Below are 20,173 nucleotides of genomic sequence, written 5' to 3'. Positions count from 1 at the left end.
GTGGTGGAAGTAGAGTCTTTGAATATTTTGAAAGCAGGGGTGATGGATTCTTGATAAGCAAGGGGGTGATAGGATATCAGGGGTAGGTGGGATGCAGATTTCAGGTTACTATCAGATCAGCCATGATCTTATTAAATGGCAGAGCAGGCTCAAGGGGCTGAATGGCCTACTCCTGCTCCTTGTTCGTATGTTTGTATGTTCGTAAATGATCAAATTTGCAAGCCTTGGACTTAAGGGAGTGAAGATGGGGCCACTATCATTGGCTCAAAAACTTAGAACTCCCATCTTAACAGCACTGTACATTTGCTACATCATTTGGATTGCAGCAGTTCAAGGAGACTCATCACCACCTTTTCAAGGGTAACTAGCAACAAATGCTGGCCTTATCAGTGAAGATCACATCCCATGAATGAATAAAAAGAATAGTAAGAAAACAACAGGGATGGTAAACAGTCAAGGTTTTGTTGGGGACAAGAGTTTTCAAAAGTGAACAAATCAACTATTGTGGTGAATAGAGAGGCTAAAGATGAAATATTTGGAAATCTTCATTTCAATAGCCACTCATAAGAGTATGACTTGGGAATAGGAGAGGAAGAGGTTTTTTTCAAGGACCAGATGCGGAAGGAAATGGGGTCAGAAGAGGATAAGCAGATACAAGTGAGAAACTATACAAGGAAGTGGTTAGAGATTAGCTAATAAGTCAGTATTTATCTGCATAATGACATGGTTTGGATTGCAACCAAACTGTTCATGCAATGTCTGTTTCTCTCTAATTGACATATGTGCTTCAATGGATAAAGATTGTTCATATGGTCCTGTGAAAGCAATCTAGGACTCCTTGGACCTTGGGAGAACACAGTAAAGTTAAACAGGCTCAGTCGTGTCACCCTTAGTCCATGTGCAAGTTGATGAAATTGCTTGCTCTAGCAATCTGTAACTTGCTTGATCCACTCATACATAGGACTTATATTTCAAAATCTCCCCAGTGGCAGCCTCGAGTGCCCTATGGCAGAAGCTGAGGGTGACCTTATTAGCCAGAGGCCAAGCAATGCTTTTAGTGGAGCTGGCTGCAACTTGGGCCATAACTTTGAGATATCAGCCTCCTTAGTAAAGCGAAGCCTCAGCAGCCACTGTTCATTAGTTCAAATGTAGGTGGGGAGCATGTCTGTAAAGCCTGGCATGGATGAGCAGATGAGTGAATATGCTATGCTTATAGTGCAGCCTCATCCTTTGTTGCTCTAACAAGAAGCAAAGATAGATCCAAATCTCCATTGTACCCTGCATGAAAAAAATTGCATAAAGCAGGTGGCCAAGCCGGTGAACACAGTAAAAGAAAATACACATGAGAAAATTTTAGCAGTTGCAGTAGTTTTTTCTTTTCAATTTACCTTTGTTTTCAGGGTAATGCCTAGCCTGGATGTCAGTTTCATACTGGCATAGTCAGAATCGGTGTAAATGAGACAGCAGCGATCGGAAGTGGTGGGTGTCATTACTAGGTCATTACCGTTTCATTTATCTATGCCTATATCCAAACATATGTGTATGCCTGTTATAGAGTTGATTTTCCAGGCAACTTTTCTTGGTGGACTCGTTTAACTTTATTTACAAGACAGCAGCAGCAGTTACATGTGTGCATCAAACTTTTTATCTAAAGGAGAACTCTCCCCTAGAGGTTCCCCGCACTGTTAATCCATTGGTTTACACAAATCATGTGATCTTACAGCACAGGATTATTCTTAAAGGTACAGACCTACATTGATCAGAGCTATAATTACTGCTAACCTGCCTATGTCAGAAACCACGATGAAAACGGAGAAAATTTGTGTTGCAGTGTTACCTAATTTCCTGCTGCTTCATTTCCTCAAGTTTGGGCAAAATACAGCAGGAAATCCAAGTTGTTATAGTTACAGTTACAAACATCATTATCTCAAATCAGCATAGTCCTGGCCTAGCAGCAAACATGTCTTTAATATTTGTCTGTTTTTTTTTTCAGTGGGTTTAGCCATTTGCTGATCACCCCATTGGGACAAACAGTGCCCTTGCTCACACAATATCACATGATATCCCACATAACTTATTTTTTGGTTAGAAAGCAACTGTTTTTGTGCATTTTCTACAATAAAATAAGCCTTTTCCATATCAGCATACAGACTGACTCTAACACTGAGACAGTTGCTCTTGAATTTATATAATAGTTTGCTTGATTGTTAATAACTTGTTCCAACAACTTTACCATAATTTGTACCGAACACTGCTCCCGAAGGTAATATATTCCTGTTTTGCATTTAATTCCTTTTAATGTGGAATTCCTCATTCCACTTTAATGTATGAATGGAAAACTGGGTGTGGCAGCTTTAAAGAAAACTTCAGCAATTGTTATTTAGTACACAAACATGCCTGATCGGGTTTCTCATTGCACTCTTTCTCTGCCGGCAAAAATGCTGGAACGTGCTTTGTTTCATTCGGCACAGTGCACAGCTTTGTTCACCCTTAAAAACAAACTTTAGAATGGAATGGAGCAAGAGTGAGAGTTCCTAGTTCTCTGTGTATTTCAGCCAATTACAAGCTGCGCTACAACAACATCAAATTGCGTATAAATAGAATTTAATCCAAAGCAGCTGTTCCAAATATTTTTTTTAAAAACCACTCACTTTGAAATAGACTTTGGCTGCTTCGAGTTAAGGAATGGATCATTGCCATCGGTGAGGGATAGGAATGGTGTTTTTGGTGGAAGGCTGGATTTTTCCTTTTAGTTGTTATCTTTAGAAAACCCAGTAAAACAGTTCCTCACAAAGCTGTGGAACTTGCTGTTGTACAGCAGTTTATTCCCACATCAGCCGAGGTGAATTGTTTTAGCTTCTCACCTTTGATTTGTTTGAAGAGCAGACATGGCCTACATGCACAGGCTAAGTAGTAGAGGTGGACTAACCAGATGGGAAATCAGGTTTGGGAGATGCTTCTTGGATCCCAGTGAACAGTTTCATGGCCCTGTCTTATTGGAAACCCCCTTTTCCCAGTTGAAGCTGGCAATTTGCCCTCCCTTCAGTGTTCCTGCTGACTCTCTTACTCTGCCCCAGTTTCAGCTGGCACCCTTTCTGCCCATTAATCTTTCTTGCCTCCCCATTGAAAGCACAAGCTTTTCTTATTGCTGTCCTGCACTATGACCAGCTTCTGCCGCTTCCATCTCTCTTTTGTTAAGATCACATTTCCATCCATCACCATGCACTTCCCTCCCTTTCAATGTTATCCGTCTCTCACTTCCCTCTCACCATCATTTCCATGGATTGGCCACCTCCCCTTACGCTGTTGATTAATTCCCCTCTTCCCTTCACTGCTACTTATTCTCCCCATCTCCTTCATTGCCATCCATTTCTTCCTGTTAATTTTTCCTTGAGTCAGTAGCCAATGCACTAGAACCAGCCCTTTTCTCCACTTCACTCCTAGTGTTAATGGCAGGGATTATGGCCTTTAAGGATCTTACAAAAGCTGAGATTTTATGATATTTAGAGCTAAAAATTTAGCCATATTGTTAAACTTTAGAGTGAATGCAGATCTAGGGAACTCCATTCTCTTTCAGACCTCTTTCGATTTTAAATTCATACAGTGTACAGTGATCCAGAAGCAAACTATTACAACATTAAGGTCAATCAGGAGTTTTTCTATTATGAAATCCAATAACTATTATCCAATTAACTGAAATAGTTTTCAGGCAGTACTTCAAATGAAATCAATTGAGAAAGATTCCTGAACCACACAATAAGTTATGCGTCCACAACAAATGTAGTTGTGTCTAATTCATACCATTTAAAAATTGCTAAAGAAAAAAAACATGGATTTATATAATGTCTCAATATAATGAACTCAGTACATCCCAAAGCCATCATTGTCAGCTGTCTCTTGACTTGAGGATAGACCCTACTCAGGTTCATGTGTTTCTGCCATAGTTTCTCATGTGACTGAAGAGGCCAATTCTCGGCCTTCAGATCTTTGGGCACATGGTGCAGGATGTCCCATGAGGTAGTGGGCTCTGGAGTGCAGGATTTGCTTCCTTTACTTTCCTCCTCTGCCGCCGCTCTACTTCACCTTTAAGATGTTGGGACTCAAAGCGTGATGCAGCTTGATGGACAAATTGTTGCCATTCTGAACAATTGGTAGCAAAGGTCTTCCCAGTCATTAATGTCAATGCTGCTGTGCTTCGAGGGGAACTTCGGTGTGTCTTCCCCTCCACCCCCACAAGCCCCACCTTACCCCACTCCCTGGAACATTGGCCATTTGAGAATTGAGAGAACAGTATCTGTTGGAGAAAGTTTTCAGCCATCTGGACACATTGTTCAGTCCATCAAAATTGATTTTGTTGAAGTTTGCCTGAAAGTTTATGGAGCTGGTTTTAAGAAAGATACTAGTGTTTGTTCAACAGTCTTCCTGTTGAATCCAGAGGGTGCGGCAGAAGCATTCCTAATGGAATTTCTCTAGCGTTTTTGTGTGTCATTGATACGCAGTCCAAGTTTCACTGCAGTACAGGAGTGTGCTGACGACAACTGCTCTGTACGCTAGGAGTTTTATTGACTTGCGGAGGTCTTTGTTGTCAAACACTTGCTGCCGTAGTTTGTAGAAGGCTCAGCTGGTGCAACTGATCCAGTGCTGGCCTTTTGAGTGAGGTGGCTGACAAGGTATGGGAAGTGCTCAACATATTCCAGAGCCCCTCCTTCAACATAACTGGGAGGTGGAATATTTGGCTGACCGGGTGTGGTTTGACATATGAGTTTTATTTTGGCAACATTCAAGGACAGGCCAAGTTTCTTGTATGCAGAACTGAAGTATTACACAGCATATTAAGTACTTATTGTTCTGAGATGTGTCCTTCTACCTTGTACTCTAGGCATGGGACTTGGTTAGTAGACAGACTGTGGACATACTCTGGTATATTCTGCTTAACACTTGTTTCATTAGTAATAGACCTAAACTGGTTACATAGTAGGCATGTTGCTCCAAGGAATGATTTCAACCTCGCTCTCTCTCAAGAGAGTCTAACACATAACTGGCTGATGTCAGTAGTACATCATCCTCTACATCATATATTAGCATATCTATATTAGCATATCCTGTCAGTTAACCCTTTATACTACACCTCTCCCAAGTATATTATCCTACTTTTTAAACAACAACTTGAAACTATGTCTTTAACTATTTACATTACATTTCTGTAACTCCCTTTTCACAACTACAGGCACTACACAAATCCAACTTCCCCCCGGCCCAAGTCACAGTCCTGGGGAATTCAATCTTCCACAGTATCCTCGGCACTTAGGGAAGATGTCTTGGAGACCTGAGGGCTTTCTTCTGCATCTGGTAGGAATCATCATCTGCTGAATATGACAATACTTTAGCAGCATTGCTGGGAAGCAGAGTGGAGTGTAGGTTTCAGGATGATCGAACTGCAAGGGCAACAAAAGCTGATCCAAGAGAGAAGACCGAAGAGCATCAACCTTTGGACCCTCTGGGACTAGAAGAGAAGAGGAACTTGTTGCTCCTTCAAAGAACACAGGGAAAGAGCTAGAGAAGAGGAATGATCTTCAACTCCAGGGAAGACTGTCATAGCTGTATCATCCACTGCTGTATGAAGACTGAAAAGGCATTGAAGATCCGAGGCTTTAGTGAACTTGGACGACAAAGGAAAAAATGACCAAATTCCTGTTAGATTGTCAGGAATGAGGAAGAGATGATTTCCCAATGATTTTTTGGGAAGACCGTCTACTTTCTGTAGGCAGTGATAAGAGAGTCACACTTCTCTCTGTACGAGGTTGCTCCACTATGGGCAATGGGGAGAGTTGCTGAGAATTTGGGGACAAGACAGCACCATCTTCTGTAATGAGAGGAATTTCCTGTAGACAATTAACCCAGGGGCGAGATTGCTGTACAGATTCAGAAGTGCTAAAGATTCTGTCGCAGCTTCTGTGCTGACCTCCAGCTCTGAAGGGAAGAAGATTTTCAGCTGGGGCTGAAGTATGGGTGGCAATTGACTTTCACCCTGGGAAGGTACCATCTCTCTGGCAGTGTGACCCTCTATGGACTCTGACCTGGACTAAGGCAAGGCATCCTCCGTGAAAGACTCTTCACGGACAACAGGAGATAAAGTAGACAATACATCAGTAGATTTAGTGGAACTAAGATCTAAATGCTGCTCAGTTGCTAGAAACACAGCTGACTCCTCTAAAAAGACAACAGAGACTTCATAAGGTGTGTCCATCAACTGGAAAGATGAATCATCCTCTAGGACCGCAATCTCCAGGAGATCACTCAGTACTGCCAGGGATTCTTCCTCATCACTCTCTAGGAAGGGCCAATTCAGATCTTCATGCTGATGGTCACCGTCCACTGCAGTGCCTCCACCTCTGGCCTTACTTTGTAAAGAACTGAGAGATTCATAACTTCAATCTCTGCCCTGTGACTAGTGGATGGTGGCTCTGTGAGAGAAAGAAAGAAATTTACTGCCGAGTGCATAAATGCCCTCAGCTTCCGAAGGCTGAATTTCCACTGTTTCTAAACAAAAGGTTTAAGATTGTTGCATGGAAGACAGTGAGTTGTTCAAATGATGAGCATTTTTTAGTTTCTCTAGGATTCCTAGAAGTATGCCGACATCGCCACTCAATAAAGATGCAACATGATTGTGAGAAACATAGAGAGAATCAGCGATCTGTCTCCCCTTGTAGCTAAGAGGAGCAATATACCTGCCTTTGATTGGAAGGTCTATGCTGCCTGGACCTTGTAACTTGATATCTGATAGATGTAGTGTCATTGGCTGAAGCCAGTCAAGGTCATCTGCTAATATGTTAACAGCAGCTCCAGTATCAATTTTAAAAGCAGTATCGAAGGCTTGAACTTGGCCTGTAACTGACTAATAGTCTGGATTAAGACTATCAGCTTCCCCTAGGAACTCTGTAATTTGGTCTTTTTCTTGACCTTTTCATTTCTTGGACAGAATGCATTTCATAAATATTTTCTTATCTTTGACTTCGATTAAAATTGTTGGATTTACAGAAATGCTTGAAATGTCCAGTTTTGCCGCACTGGAAGCATTCCGCGCCCCCTGTTGGGCAATCTTGGCATCTATGCTGGGTTTTTGTGCCACAATGCAAGCATCATAAAATGGCTGCCAGTGTGGAGTTTCCCTCTCTTTCACTTTCTTGGCTGGCATTCTTGAGGGTAGGCCTGCTGCCCGTGGGCCTATCAAATCTACGGAGCCATGTTAAGCCTTGGAGTTGCCCCGCCATAGCCCAATTTAAATGCTCTAAGCCCGACCTGCTGTGAACACTGGACCGCTTGATCCAAAGTAAGATCATCTTCGGTCTGCAGAAAGTCAGAGTTTTTAATCCTGACACCCCGACTATGCAATTGGGTCCTTAATCACCCCGTATCTGCAAGAACTAGCTAGGCGAGATAGATCAGTTAGAAATAATTCAATCGATTTCCCAGATCATTGCGAGTGCTGGTTAAAATGTGCTTGTTCAGGTACTAAATTTTGCTTCGGGCTAAAATATTTATCAAAAGTTTTAATAATGGACTCAAAGTCCATGTTGGACCCCTGCACATCCTGCCTTAGGAGAATGTCATCTGCTACAGGACCTACTGCATAAAGAAAGGAATTAACTTGAAGATCTTGCTCCCTTTCGTGAGGACCTGATGCTGCTCGGTACTGGAAAAAATGTCATTTCCATATTGCCAACTGCTGGCCTCTCTGTGGGCCCTCAAGGCAGTCGACCAGGTGGGGCAAGGGCAGGGACTGCTCACCAGGTATGGTCATCATTGCCTCTCTCCAGTGTCCCTCCTTCTTCCACCAAATTTTTAATGAACCACTTTCAAAGGTTTCTTCACTCTGTGGTTCCTTCGATAACACCAATGTGTTTTTTTACATCAATATCTCCATTCCTGCCACCATGGTCTGAAATGTGTCCTTCTACCTTGGACTCTAGGTGTGGGACTTGGTTAGTAGACAGACTGTAGAAATATCCTGGTATCTGCTTAACACTTATTTATTAGCACTACATCTTAATAGGTTACAGAGTAGGTACATAGCTCCTAGGCATGATTCCAACCTCTCTTTCTCTTGAGCCTGACCTGACTGACTGATGTCAGTGGTACATCATCATCTACTTCATACATTAATATATCCCACCTGTTAACCCTTTATACTACACTATGAAGTGTAGGAACTGTTGTAATGTAGGAGAATGTGGCAAGACAATGTGCACACAGCAACATCCCACAAACAGCAATGTGATAACAATCAAATGATGTGTGAGTGATGTTCTCTGAGGTGTAAATGTTTGTCATGGAACCAAGATAATGCATCTTCCTTTCTTCAAAACATGTCGAGGGATATTTTACCTTCACTTTGGGAGGACAGGTTGACACACAGGTAAGGCTGACTTCAACGGGATGAGATAGAGCCAGCCCCAGTGAACAAATCTGTTAATGGGTAAAATAATAGAAAATCATTTAGACATGTTCAAAAAAGAATTTAATATGATACAGAACCAGCTTAAACCCCTAAGGGGCAAAAGCTTTCATTGTGAATAAAAATGCCAGGGACAACCATAGAGGAAAGAGACAACATAAAACTAAAAGATAAAAAAACATACAAAAGTGCAAAAAAAACTGATCTTGACAAAAGACAACAATATAAAGTACAGCAAAGAGTGGTAAAATAAAAGTTAAGAGCTGCAGAGAGGGAGTTTGAAGAGAAACCTTCAAGGATTATCAGAATCAACACACATCAATCATTTGTTATGGACATGGTGAGAAAGAACAGCCAAAATCCCTCTCCCTTTTCCAATGGACTGTAATCAGTTAATTTTTGAGAGGAAAATGTGTGGTTATTTTAACCTGAGTCTGTGGACAATTTGAATTAGCAGCAGCAGGCTTTTTGTGAGTTTAAACAAAGAAAGATAATTGTTTAATTAAGCATTCACCCTGAAGTCGAATGCTATGGTACCCACCCACAAAATTGCACACAAAGACACACTCAAAGAAAATACTGAAGAATAGTGCACTTTTAAAAGTTATGGAGAAAAGGAATAATTCATAATTCACGTAGTTATCTTATTTTGAAAGGAGTGTGTTGCAGGCTTAATGGAAGGCCTTCTACATACCTGAAGTTCAGTTTAGACCAGTGTAGCAGCCAAAGTCATCTGCTGAAGTTGTTTGTAGCTTTTCTAGAAGTGATGGACTTTCTGTAGATCACAAAGTCAATTTCTTGTAGTCTTGTAACCAGGAGGGTCAGTTTGTTGCTTTGGTGGGCCCAAAAATGGAATAAGCTTGGAGTGCATTACCATGTTACAACCTTCAGATCTTTCTCAGGCACAAATGTTACTGTCTTTTCTGTGTTTCTCTTTCTCTGCAGACAGCATTTCTTATTTAACGATTCAAAAAGGAAAACAACATGGCTCCACCATGAGACTCCTCACAATTGTGTTTCTTTACCAAATCTAATGTTCTTCAATTGATGAGGCCACATCCTGCTTTTTGTATTACTGTCCCATTGATTTTAAGGTATCCATCATGATAGGTTGAGACAATTACTTTCTTTCTTTCAAAAGGCCCATTCAATTCAGGAATGCCTTCTGATATGGTCCTTATAGATATGTGTAATTAAAACCTTTTAGTCATCAATGCACCTTTTTATCCTTGTGAAAACGTGAATTAGATCTTGAATACACAGACTAGGTCATCTGACCTCTGGCAGCCATCTTTGTTACAACACATTGTCCATTTTAGGCCAATTCAAAGATTCCTTATTGAATATATTTTGAATTTTAAATGTTATGAATATGTCATGCCTTTAATTGCCATGACACATTTTTACAGTATATGGAGGCTTATCTGGTAACTTGGAATTCCCAACATCGCTGACCAGTGCTTGAACTGCGATGTGAACTTGAGTGTAGATTAGTGATGGTGTTAATGACTATCGTAAATGGTAGCTAACTAATTTGAAAGGATGCAACTGCTCTGACTTTTTGAATATAGAATATAGCAACATTTCAAAATGTGAGCAAAAGCAAAATACATTGGGATGCTGGAAATCTGAAATAAAAACAAAAAGAGATCGTAAATATTCAGCAGGTCAGGCAGCATCTGGGAAGAGAAACAAAGTTAATGCTTCAGGTCGATGACCTTTCATCAGAACTGAAAAAATATAGAGATGAGAAGTGTACACAGTGTAAAGTTTCACTTGGCATGCATATAACCATGATTATCAGGAAAAGTAATATTACTATAGCCAAAGGATTATTTATTTACAACGTTACTGTGGAATAAGTTCTAAAGTTCACTTCTTATGTTGTTTTGATGTGTTATCTTAGTCAATAAATTTCTTCCTGCAAGATTTTAGTATTATATACTGCTGAACAGGGAGATAGGCATACAAAATTGGGGTAAGGCCTGCTTTCACTGTGCAGCTCTGCTCTCAATCCAAAATAAATTCTTGGAGTTCAAGGTAACATGGTTAACACAGACTGATGGGTCATGAAAATTTTGGCTGGTAGCCTCTTCGTTCAGTTGGGAAGCTCCAAAAATTCTAAGCCTTGGTTCTTCAGGAACACAGGCCCCTTAGGGAAAGCTTACTTCAAATATGTTAATGCTACTGTGTGTATGTAAACACAATTTTAAAAAGCTTTTATTATGTTACTATCAACGTTTCTAACACTACATTTACCAGTTTAATAAGAATCAAAGCGATAGGTTAGAGTAATTACTTGCTTTTAAAATATCAGCAGCCATTTGTTGAAATCTTCTGTTGATTTGAGTCTCTTCATACATTCCCTGTAGTTTAGTTAGATGCTCATGCACTCACTCCTAATTGGTATGTTCTTTACCAATCTGTAATTTGTTGCTATTTTATGAATAGGAAAGAAGGGCCAGGAATGGCATCTATAAAAGAGAAACTAAACAGTTACTAGCACCAAAACTTTTACTTCCAGGTAGATTTAAATATAGTGCAACTATGCAGATACAACATTAAATAGAAAAGGCTGTCTGTACTGTAAATTAACATTTGGCATAGAGCACAGATCTTCTAATTTTGTATTGAATACTGGTACTTCAGTTTTCATGAACTGCAATAAAGTATGATTGCTGCTTTGTTGGTTCCTCTTTCAGCTTTTCCCATATTACACAGGGTCATCACAATGCTAGTTGATCACCTTCATGTTAGCTATCATTTTTGGATTTAGCAGGTTGTTTTACAGCTGCATGTCCTTCTGTTAATCTTTTATCACTGCAATGCACAACAGAAAAATGGTGGTGAGGACAGGATTGAATTCTTTTTACACTTAATTTGAGAAATTAAGGGCTGAAGAACATTTGTGACACACTTTTTTGGAACTTCTAAATGTGGTTTTAAGGAAGTTTGAGCAGTTTGAAAGTTTGCTGCATGTGTGAAAGTCAAGTTACGGTACAACACAGTGAGTCAGCATGGAATATAATTGAAAAATAATGGCACTGAAGACATATTTGGGGACAATGGGGGAATTCAGTCCTACCAAAGAGCACTGGTGTAATTATGAAAATAGGTTACACATTTGGTTGAAAGTGAATAAGGTAGGAGATGAAGATAAAGTAAATGTTTTCCTCACTGGAGTCAGCTGCTTTTGAGGCTGGTATCTAACAAATGTTACCTGAGAAACCACAGTACTATGGGCTATTCTGAAATTGAGATTCAGACTCTTATTATGACATGACTAAGAATGAGATTGCACTGAGAGATGCATTCCTCAGAAGGAAGCAGTTGCCAAGTGAGGCTGTTGCAGATTACATTCTTGAATTTAAAAAAACTCCCCTGTCACTGTGGGGATGGTGCAAATTTAGGAATCAACCTTAGAGAAAGTTTTGTAGGAGGCCTAAAGAGCAATAAACTCCAGGCCAACCTCTTGAGTAAAGGAAATAAGCTGATGTGGAAGGAGTCCTGTGTTGTAGTTAACACAGTTTTCAAACTGTCGAATGCCTTCTGACACCCCTGTGCTTGTTCTTTTTTAATAGTTCAGTCAGTGGAATAACCACACTGCTAAAATTTGGTACAAATTTCTGATAAAACCCATTCATGCCCAGAAATCTCAAAACTTCTAATTTTGTTGTAGGCACTGGGAAATCCACGATAGCTTGACTTTCACATCTCTCAGAGCCACCTTACCATGTCCAATGGTACGGCCTAGATATGTAACTCGCGCTTTTGCAAATTCACTTTTAGCCAAGTTCATCACCAAATTAGCTTCTTGTAATCGAGTAAATAATTCTTCCAGATGTTGTAAATGCTTCTATCATGTAGGACTGAAAACTATCAAGTAGTCAATATAAATAGTATAAACAATTGCTCAGACCCACAATTACTTTGTTTGTCAGTCTTTGAAATATCACAGGTGCATTCTTCATACCAAATGGCATGACTTAAACTGATATAGTCCACTTGGCATCAAAAAATCCGATATCTCATTTGCTCTCTCCGATAACGATACTTGCCAATATCCTTTTAGCAAGTCAATCTTTGTGATAAATTTTGATTGACCCACTTTCTCAATACAATCTTACAACCTTGGTATAGGATATAAATCCGGTTATTTCACCGCTTTCACTTTTCGATAGTCCACACACAGTCTTTGTGTTCCATCCGGTTTTCGTACCAGCACAATAGACGAACTCCAGTTACTGCAACTAGACTCAATGACATCATTTCGAAGCATGAAGTTAATTTCTTTCTGTACTTGTGATAACTTTGCTGGATTTAATCTATAAGGATGTTGCCTTACCGAAGATGAAACTTCTACAGATACATCATATATAGCTAAATCTGTCCTTCCCACCTTATTTCCACAAAAGCTTTGTGTCACTGCAATAACTTCTCCAAATCACTTTGACATTTGTCTAGAAGGTAACTCAATATTACATTTAAATTTTCAAGTTCCCCCTCATTATACAGTTTGATTAAAGGAGAGTCAGTTTCAGAATCCTGCATTTCTACTTCTTTCTCATTACCTACTATCGCTAACACCTCCTTTTGGTCCTCTTCCCTGTCAAAATACTTTTAAAACATATTTACATGACACACCCTCTGCTTCTTTCTTTCTTCTATGTGGAGTATTTATTAAATAGTTTACTTTACTCAGTTTCTTTTAATCCTGTAAGGCCCACTAAACCTTGCCTTTAATGAGTCACCCAGTGCTGGTAACAGAACTAGCACTTTCGCTCCAACAACAAAAGTACGAGCTGTAGCTTTCCTGTCTGCTTTCATTTTCATCACTTGCTGTGATATCTTTAAATGTGCCCGAGCCAACTCTATCCAATCTCTCTCTGAAGTTTGATACATAATCCAAGAGATTAGTTTCTGAATTGTGACCCACCAATTTCTCATAAATCAATTTCAGTGATCCCCTTACCTCATGACCATAAACTAATTCGAAAGGACTAACACCAGTCAATGCATTAGGAGCCTCCCTAATAGCAAATAACAAGAATGGTATTCCCCCATCCCAATCCTGTGGATAATCCTGACTGTATAAGACCATAAGACATAGGAGCAGAAATTAGGCCATTCGGCCCATCGAATCTGCTCCGCCATTCAATCATGGCTGATAAATTTCTCAATCCCATTCTCCCGCCTTCTCCCCGTAACCTTTGATCCCCTTACCAATCAAGAACCTATCTATCTCGGTCTTAAATATACCCAATGACCTGGCCTCCACAGATATTCCATAGATTCACCACTCTCTGGCTAAAGAAGTTTCTCTTCATCTCTGTTTCAAAAGATCTTCCCTTTACTCTGAGGCTGGGCCCTCGGGTCCTAGTCTCTCCTACTAATGGAAACATCTTCCCCACATCCACTCTATCCAGGCCTTTCAGTATTCTGTAAGTTTCAATCAGATCCCCCCTCATCCTTCTAAACTCCATCGAGTATAGACCCAGAGTCCTCAAACGTTCCTCATATGTTAAACCTTTCATTCCTGGCATCGTTCTCGTGACCCTCCTCTGGACCCTCTCCAGGGCCAGCACATCCTTCCTGAGATACGGGGCCCAAAATTGCTCACAATATTCTAAATGTGGCCTGACCAGAGCCTTATAAAGCCTCAGCAGCACATCCCTGCTTTTATATTCTAGTCCTCTTGTAATAAATGCCAACATTGCATTTGCCTTCCTAACTATCGACTCAACCTGCAAGTTAACCTTAAGAGAATCCTGGACTAGGACTCCCAAGTCCCTTTGCACTCCAGATTTCTGAATTCTCTCCCCATTTAGAAAATAGTCTATGCATCTATACTTCCTACCAAAGTGCATGACCTCACACTTCACCACGATGTATTCCGTCTGCCACTTCTTTTCCCATTCTCCTAACCTGTCCAAATCCTTCTGCAGCCTCCCCGCCTCCTCAATACTACCTGTCCCTGCATCTATCTTTGTATCATCTGCAAACTTAGCCAGAATGCCCTCAGTTCCTTCATCTGGATCATTAATGTATAAAGTGAAAAGTTGTGGTCCCAACACTGACCCCTGCGGAACTCCACTAGTCACCGGCCGCCATCCTGAGAAGGACCCCCTTATCCCCACTCTTTGTCTCCTGCCAGACAGCCAATCTTCTTTCCATGGTAGTACCTTGCCTCTAACACCATAGCCTCTTATCTTACTGAGCATCCTCCTGTGAGGCACCTTGTCAAAGGCCTTATGGAAGTCCAAGAAGATAACATCCATTGGCTCTCCTTTGTCTAAACTACTCGTTACCTCCTCAATAAATTCTAACAGATTTGTCAGGCATGACCTCTTCTTGATGAAACCATGCTGACTTTGCCCTATTTATCCATGCACTTCCAAGTATTCTGAAATCTCATCCTCAATAATGGACTCTAAAATCTTACCAACGACCGAGGTCAGGCTAATCGGCCTGTAATTTACCGTCTTTGCCTCACTCCCTTCTTAAACAGGGGGGTTACATTAACGATTTTCCAGTCCTCTGGGACCCTCCCTGATTCCAGTGATTCCTGAAAGATCACCACTAATGCCTCCACTATCTCTTCAGCTATCTCCTTCAGAACTCTGGGGTGTAATCCATCTGGTCCAGGTGATTTATCCACCTTCAGACCTTTCAGTTTTCCTAGCACCTTCTCCATGGTAATGGCCACCATACTCACCTCTGCCCCCGACTCTCTTGAACTTTGGGGATGTTACTCGTGTCTTCCACCGTGAAGACTGACGCAAAGTACCTATTCAGTTCCTCCGCCATTTCTTTGTTCCCCACTACTACTTCTGCAGCATCATTTTCCAGCGGCCCAATGTCCACTTTTGTCTCTCTCTTACCCATTATATATCTAAAAGAACTCTTGCAAAATTATTTTATATTACTGGCTAGTTTACCCTCATACTTAATCTTCTCCCTCCTTATTTCTTTTTTAGTTGTCCTCTGTTGGTCTTTGTAGGCTTCCCAATCCCCTGGTTTCCCACTACTCTTCGCCACATTGTATGCTTTCTCTTTAGCTTTTCTGCTGTCCCTGACTTCCCTTGTCAGCCATGGTTGCCTCGTCTTCCCTTTAGTATGCTTATTCTTCCTAGGGATGAATTTTTGCTGTGTCTCCCAAATTACTCCCAGAAACTCCTGCCATTGCTGTTCCACTGTCTTTCCTGCTAGGCTCATCTCCCAGTCAATTCTGGCCAGCTCCTCCCTCATGCCTCTGTAGTTGACTTTATTCAACTGTAATACCGTTACATCTGATTCCAGCTTTTTCCTCTCAAATTGCAAGGTAAATTCTAACATATTATGGTCACTTCTTCCTAAGGGTTCCTTCACCTTAAGCTCCCTTATCAAATCTGCCTCATTACATATCACTAAATCTAGAATTGCCTGTTCCCTAGTGGGCTCCATCACAAGCTGCTCCAAAAAGCCATCTCGTAGACATTCCACAAATTCCTTTTCTTGGGATCCACTACCAACCTGATTTTCCCAGTCTACCTGCATATTGAAATCCCCCATGATCACTGTAACCTTGCCTTTCTTACACGCCTTTTCTATCTCCTGGTGTATCTTTTGCCCCACATCCTGACTACTGTTCGGAGGCCTGTACATAACTCCCATTATGGTTTTTTTACCTTTGCGGTTCCTCAACTCTACCCACACAGATTCTACATCATCTGACCCTACGTCGTGTTTTGCTATCGATTTAATTTCATTTCTTACTAACAAAGCAACCCCACCCCCTCTGCCAACCTGCCTATCTTTTCGATAGGATGTATATCCTTGGATATTTAGCTCCCAGTCCTGATCCCCTTGCAGCCATGTCTCCGTGATGCCCACCACATCATACCTGCCAATTTCAATCTGCGCCACAAATTCATTTACCTTATTTCGTATACTGCGTGCATTCAGATACACCTTCAGTCCTGTATTTCCCGTCCCCTTTCTCATTGTTGTCCCTTTATCTGATGTGCTTGAAGTTAGATTCCTAGCCCTTTCCAAACACTCTGTCCTATTTTGTGTTCTGGGGACTTTAATAGCCTCTCCTGGGCTCTCCTTCCTTTTCAGTTTTTTTCATAATTTTCCATAAAGTTGAATCCAGCCCCACCCCCCACATGCTAACCTGCTGCTTTGTTTCCCATTAGTCATACTTCTTGGAGTTTTACCCTTCCCTCCCCCCGCACTTTCTAGTTTAAAGTCCTGTTGACCACCCTAGTTCTCAACATCGACTCCAGGCCCCATGACGTCTCCTGGCATCAGGTCAAACATGGGCAAGGAAACCTCCTGCTGATTACCATGTACTGTCCTCCCTCAGCTGATGAATCAGTGATCCTCCACGTTGAACATAATTTGGAAGAAGCACAGAGGGTGGCAATGGCACAGAATGCACTCTGGGTGGGAGAACCTCAATATCCATCACCAAGAATGGCTCGGTAGCACCACTACTGACCAAGCTGGCCGAGTGCTCAATAACATGGCTGCTAGACTGGGTCTGCGGCAGCTGATGGGGGAAACCAAGTAGAGGGATAAACATACTTGACCTCATCCTCATCAACTTGCCTGCCATAGATGCATCTGCCCATGACAGTATCTCTAGGAGTGACCACTGCACAGTCCTTGTGGAGATGAAGCCCCACCTTCACCTTGAATATACCCTCCACCGTGTTGTGTGGTGCTTTCACTGTGCTAAATGGGATAGATTTCTAACAAATCTATCAACTCAAGACTGGGTATCTATTAGGCGCTGTGGGACATCAGCAGCAGCAGAATTGTACTCAAACACAATCTGTAACCTCAGGGCCTGGCATATCCCCCATGTTACCATTACCATTAAGCCAAGGGATCAACTCTGGTTCAATGAAGAGTGCAGGAGGGTATGCCAGGAGCAGCACCAGGCATACCTAAAAATGAGGTGTCAACCTGGTGAAGCTATAACATAGGACTAGTTGCATGCCAAACAGCATAAGCAGCAAGTGATGGAGAGAGCTAAGCGATCCCACAACCAAAGGATCAGGTCTAAGCTCTGCAGTCCTGCCACATTCAGTCGTGAATGGCGGTGGACAATTAAACAACTCAGTGGTGTAGGAGGCTCCACAAATGTCCCCATCCCCAATGATGGAGGAGCCCAGCACAGCAGTGCGAAAGATAAAATTAAAGCATTCGCAACAACCTTCAGCCAGAAATGCCGGATGGATGATCCATCTCGGCCTCCTCCGGAGCTCCCCCAGCATCGCAGATGCCAGCCTTCAGCCAATTCAATTCGCTCCACATGATATCAAGAAATGGCTGCAGGCACTGGATACTGCAAAGGCTATGAGCCCTGACAATTTTCCAGCAATGGTACTGAAGATTTGTGCTCCAGAACTTGCCGTGCCCCTAGCCAAGCTATGTGGAAAATTGCCCAGGTGTGTCCTGTACACAAAATGGGCAGAGCCATCCTGGCCAACCACCGCCCCATCAGTTTACTCTTGATCATCAGTAAAGTAATGAAAGGAGTCATCAACAGTGCTATCAAGCGGCTCTTGCTTAGCAATAACCTGCTCACTGATACCCAGTTTGGATTCCACCAGGACCGCTCAGCTCCTGACCTCATTACAGCCTTGGTTCAAACATGGACAGAAGAGTTGAACTCAAAAGGTGAGGTGGGAGTGACTGCCCTTAACATCAAGGCAGCATTTGACCGACTGTGGCATCAAGGAGCCTCAGCAAAACTGGAGTTAATGTGAATCAGGGGGAAACTCTACTGGTTGGAGTCATACCTAGCACAAGGGAAGGTGGTTGTGGTTGTTGGAGGTCAGTCACCTCAGCTCCAGGACATCACTGCAGGAATTCCTCAGGGTAGTGTCCTTGGCCCAACCATTTTCAGTTGCTTCATCAATGGCTTTCCTTCCATCATAAAGCAGAAGTGGGGATGTTCACTGATGATTGCATAATGTTCAGCACCATTCGTGACCCCTCAAATACTGAAGCAGTTCATATGTCCAAATGCAGCAAGACCTAGACAATATCCAGGCTTGGGCTGACAAGTGGAAAGTAACATTCATGCCACACAAGCATCAAACAATGACCCTCTCCAACAAGAGAGAATCCAACCATCACCCCTTGGCATTACCATCACTGAATCTCCCACTATCAACATCCTGGGGGTTACCATTGACCAGAAACTGAACTGGGATAGCCATATAAATACTGTGGCTACAAGAGCAGGTCAAAGGCTAGGAATCGTGTGACGAATAACTCATCTATCTCCCCAAAGACTGCCCATCATCTACAAGGCACAGGTCAGGAGTGTGATGGAATACTCACCACTTGCCTGGACGAGCGCAGCTCCCACAACGCTCAGGAAGCTTGACACCGTCCAGGACAAAGCAGCCCACTTGATAGGCACCACATCCACAAACATTCACTCCCTCCACCACCGACGCATAGTGGCAGCAGTGTGTACCATCTACAAGATGCACAGCACCTTCCAAACCTACGACCACTACCACCTGGAAGGACAAAGGCAGCAGCTAGATGGGGACACCACCACCTGGAAGTTCCCCTCCAAGTCACTCACCATCATGACATGGAAATATATCCCCGTTCCTTCATCCGTCGCTGGGTAAAAATCTGGGAACTCCGTTCCGAACAGCACTGTGGGTGTACCTACCCCGTATGAACTGCAGTAGTTCAATAAGGCAGTTCACCACCACCTTCTCAAGGGCAACTAGGGATGGGCAATAAATGCTGTCTCAGTCAGCGAAGCCCACATCCCGTGAATGAATTAAAAAAAAGTACTGATTGTCACTTTTAGTCTTAGGGAGGAGTCCGACACAATCATAACCCTAGTAAAAGGTTCTTCAAATGCTGGAATTGGAATTAAAGGTGCTGGTTTAATCACTGCTTGTGGTTTCCCTCTCACCTGACATGTGTGACATGTTCTATAGAATTTGACTACATCTCCATGCAATCCAGGCCAAAAAAAATGTTTTTGTATCTTCGCCTGTCTTTCTAATTCCTTCCCCATTGGAATGTCATGAGCTAAGCTCAGAATCTCATTTCTATACCCAAATGGGATAACAATCAGATGTACCCCCCTCCAGCTTTCATTTGCTGAAACTTGATATGGCCTCAATTTTATCATTAAAACATTATCCTTAAGGTAATAACATCCTGGAATACATTTTGCCTCTTAGTAGGCGGTCTGATATAAATGTTGTATTTGCAAATCCTGTTTCTGCAACTCCATCAACTGCCTTGAGTTAAACACTTCAGCTGAATTGTCCTGTTCTTTCCTCCTGAACAATGTAATCAAACAGTATTAGCCTATTGGATCCACATCTTCTCCCTGCCTTTGAACTTCCTGATCTTCTTGTCTCAACCTATGAGCCTGTGATCACACAATCTGGAAACAATCCAGGATGCTCCCTCTGCAACACTTCTGTTGAAGACACCTCTACAGGCTGTTCAACTACCATAGGCATCACCCACATTTGTGATCCAGCTATATCATCCCCCAAAAGATATTGAACCCCTGCAATGGGCAATTTTTCCACTATTCCAACAGCCACTTCACCTGTTTCCCACTTACTCTTTAAATTTACCTTCCATAAGGGAATAGCTTTAGCATCTCCATGAGCCCCACTTATTATCACCATTCCTGCAATACTCCCTCTGAACAACAAATATCACTATCCCACAATA

This window comes from Cetorhinus maximus, chromosome 12 (assembly GCF_964194155.1).
Source record: "Cetorhinus maximus chromosome 12, sCetMax3.hap1.1, whole genome shotgun sequence".
Lineage (NCBI taxonomy): Eukaryota > Metazoa > Chordata > Chondrichthyes > Lamniformes > Cetorhinidae > Cetorhinus > Cetorhinus maximus.
The sequence above is the reverse complement of the archived record's forward strand: the minus strand, read 5'-3'. Positions refer to the sequence as shown.